Source organism: Colobus angolensis, unplaced genomic scaffold, assembly GCF_000951035.1.
Source record: "Colobus angolensis palliatus isolate OR3802 unplaced genomic scaffold, Cang.pa_1.0 Scaffold179, whole genome shotgun sequence".
Taxonomy (NCBI): Eukaryota; Metazoa; Chordata; class Mammalia; order Primates; family Cercopithecidae; genus Colobus; species Colobus angolensis.
Window position 1 is genome coordinate 6,893,715 of NW_012114921.1, and position 3,925 is coordinate 6,897,639.

The 3,925-nt window shown below is 50.8% G+C and overlaps 1 long non-coding RNA gene across 1 annotated transcript; it reads left to right on the top strand.

The window, feature by feature from the left end:
* Positions 1–2,604: 2,604 nt before the first annotated feature.
* LOC105509638 lies at positions 2,605–3,532 on the top strand. The gene is made up of 2 exons (XR_001001463.1): positions 2,605–2,866; positions 3,400–3,532. It is a non-coding gene; the product is annotated as an uncharacterized LOC105509638 (long non-coding RNA).
* The last annotated feature ends 393 nt before the right edge of the window (positions 3,533–3,925 follow it).

A 3,925-nucleotide genomic window follows, 5' to 3' on the forward strand; every position in this document is an offset into this window, starting at 1 on the left:
CCTTCTCTGGCTCCCATGGCCTGGACCCTGGCCACACTCGGAGACTGAGGTCACAGGTAGCTCCAGGGTCTCATCAAACATCAGCAAGGCCCAAAAGCTGTGCTCTTCATAGCCAGGAGACTGAGACCCAGACAGGAGAAGGGGCCTGGCCCAGGATGCAGAGCCAGTCAGAAGACAACCCAGACATGGGCCACATGGCACTGGGGAGTCAGGTGGTCCCTGAAGGCCTGTCTTGCTTCAGAGCTCCCAGAATGCCCCGTTCCTGGTGGATGTACCCAGAGAGTCCCTCTCCAGTTCCAAATGTTAAGTGCCTTTACTAAATGAAACCACTCCCTGACCCTTAGCTTTTGACCATCTGAACATTCCTTAAAATGAACTATGAAGATGAAATGAAAAGCAGTGTCAATCTAGCCAATACAATTGTTATATACTTTGGAAAAAGTGAATAGTAAATTGGTAAGTTTGGTATATTCGGCAAATTGGTCATTTGAAAACCTGATCAGTTGGCAAGCTGATCATCAAGCAGATTCGTTTTTAGGGATTTGACCTAGAGCCTCCCACAGACTCCACCCACCAGGCCTCCTCCCACCTTCGAGCTGCATGAGCCAGGCCAGATCCACTGCATCTCCCCAGCCCAACCCTCAGCCCAGAACCTGACACACAGGCAGATCCAGGCTCTAGCTCGTTAACTGCTGAGTAAACTAAGGAGATGAGATGTTGAGTCCGTGTTGAACCTGAGCGCCCTGGATAATTGGAGGGGCCCACAGGAGGTGGATTAGCAGGGGCGGCCCTGGTCAGCCCCGACACAGTGAGGTAACCGGCTGGAAAAACCCCTCACCTTTGCTCTTATTGTAAAAGTCAACTCAGGTCATACTTTCCACTGTGCCCACCACAGCGAGGGCATCTGGTTCACCCTCCCACGCACCCAGGGGTAGGGGGTTTTCAGGTGAAGTGGAACTAGGTGTTTGTGTTTCTGCACCTTTGCAGGATCGCTCAGCAACAAAGGAGCCAGAAAAGGCAAGGTGTACACACCGCGTGCAGCATGGGCAGGCCTGCAGGCGTGCAGGTAAGAGTGTGTGCATGCAGGCGTGTGCACACGAGTTTGCATGTGCAGATGCGGATGGCTGTGATGCGTGGTGGTGGTGTATACATGCAGATGCTTTTGGATCTGTGCCAACTGTTATTAAGCACATATGTAATCCATGTGTGTCTGTGCATGCATGTGTTTGTGTGAGTCGCAATGTGTATACAACCTTTCACAATATGTGAATTGAGTACATATACCTGTTATCCATGGAAGTGTGTGATGACTGGACACGTAAATATGTGTGTTTGTGTGTGTTTATACGTTGTGCATAGATGCATGATTGTGTATTTATGCTAATCCATTTAAGCATATGGGATGCGTGTTGATGTTTGTGTAATGTCTGTACATACTCCCTAGGTGCATCTTAATACAGGAATATGGCTGGGTGCGATGTGTGTGTATGTGTGTGCCTGTGTGAACAGGTGTGCCTGGAGGTCTGTGAGTGTGTGGATAGGTATATTTGCCTGTGTGCATGTGTGATTCATGTGGTGTGAGTGCACATGGTCGCAGGCAAATGTCTGTGTGGGCACACACATGCCCTGTTGCCCTTTTCTATCTTTTCCACTTGGGAAATCACAGTACTTCTGAGTCCTAACCATGGCTGGTGGCTCTTCCAGGAACAGTTTCCTGGACCCAAAGGGTAAGCTTGTCAGGGACCCAAGTGAATGAGGAAGTGGGTGGGCCCGGGTCTGCAGCTCCTTCCTCTGAGAACTGCTGTGGATCAGGGAAATCTTGCTGCCACCTCTGGTCTTTAGTCCACCTCTCAGTAGTAGCTTTCAAAGCTTTTTTTCGGAGGGGTCTCCACGGAGCATAGTCCTAAGCTTCTAGCCTATGTTGTCCCTGTCCCTGGACCTGTTTGGTTGACATTCTCTTACAGTTTAAAAAACACATCCACATCCACACTCTTAGCTAATCCTTGTGACCTTCTAGTCTGTTTGGAGAGGCTGGGAGCAGAGTGGTTAAAAGAGCCAGGCCTGGTTCCATTCCTGCCCCCTCTTCTAGCTGAGCAACTTCCACCTCTTCCAGCCTCCCTCACAGGAATCACAGATCACGTGAGATGACACCCATGAAGGGCTTGACCAGCATCTGGCACATGGTGAGGCCTGCAAAAATGTGGGCTATTGTCTTTACTATTATCCCCATTTTATAGATGAGGAAACTGAGGCTTGGAGAGGCTCTCTGCCTTTGTCAACCTGGAGATGCTGGGAAGGAAGTGAGACCCATCCCGCCTCAGATGCCTGTCCTCCGTTGTCAGGAGTGTTCTCTTGTTCTTCCGGGCTTGGCCAAGCGGTGGTAAACCCCACATGTGGTTCTGTGGTTGCCCACACAGTCCTAAAAATAGCCAACAGGAACCCAGGGGCTCCCCCTTGGTGAGTGGCAGCATGCCCGGTCCTCAGGCAACCACCGACCTGCTTGTTCCCCACAGGCCTGGGTGGCCTGGGTCCCGTGCATGATGAGCCAGAGGCTGTGCCAAGCTTATAGTAAAGATTATTTTATTTCATTATGTTTTCTTACGTCTGTGATGTGGAGGCCATGGCTCCACTGGACTCATGAGGAGACTGAGGCTCAGAGCGATGAAGTGACCTGCTCAAAGTTAAGGAGCTTCAGTGAGGACCCAAGTTGTTCTGATCCTAAGGTCACCATCCTTAATCCCTCTCCCTGTGGGGTCTTCCCTATCTTGAACCTGGAGACAGCTGTGCAGTGGCAAGAGAAAGACCTTCAGAGCCACACAGACCTGGCTTCCAATTCCAGCCTCCCTGATGACCCCTGGTGGCCTTGGTGAGTCACCTCACCTATTTCAGCCTCAGTTTCCTCACTGACAAAATAGGAGCCACACTGCACATGATGTAGGAGTATGGTGGGGATCCAGCGAAAGAAGGCACACAAGCACCCGGGGGAGGCTTGGCATGCAGCCAGTGCTCAGTACACAGCCACTCACTGGCTCTGCTCCTCCCCACATTGACTATGCTTCCAAAGCTGGGGTGAGAGGAGCAGCACTGGTCAAGCTCCTAGAAGTGTCCTGCCAAGTCAGGGAAGTGGAACCACCCAGGAGAGGAGGTCCCTATGGCAAATTGAAATTTCCCAAAAAAGATCTCAGGAGTGTTCCTAATTTTACACCCTGGAAACTCGTCATTCCCCATCAGGAGATGGAGTCCATTGCTCTTCCCCTTGAAACTGGGCATGCCTTTGAGATGGCCTCCATGAAAAGAATGTGACAGAAGGGACATGAAAACTTCCTAGGCTAAACCCAAAATGTGGTACAGCCGCCACCCGTCTGTCTGTCTATCTTTCTGTCTCTGTCTTTCTCTTAGCATGCTTGCCCTTGGGACTCAGATACCATATTTTGAGGAAGCCCAAGCTACATGCAGAGGCCACTATAGATGTTCTGGCCAACAGCCCAAGCTTCAGCTGCCAGACGTATGAATAAACCAACTCTTCAAATGATTTCAGTTTCCAGTGCATCCCAGATAATGTCCAGAGGAGCAGCGATGAACCATCCTCTCTGAGCCCTGCACAAATGCAGACTTGAGAACAAACTAAATGTCATTGTTTCAAGCCACTAATTTTCAGGGAGGCTTGGTACACAGTGCTAGGTAACAGGAATAGCCCCCCTCTTCCTCTGCAGCTCTCCCCAGGTACAGGCAAACTCCCCCACCCATGCTTCATCCCCACCCCGCAGATAGAACCTGGAGTCAGTCCTTCCACCCACAACTGTGCCTTCCAAACTAAGCTCAAAGCCCAGCTCTGTGCCTTTCAGATGGGTGCCCTAGGGCAAGTCACTAACCCTGTATGACAAATCCCTCTGTGTCAGGTGGGAATTATAATAGTGCCCCTGAG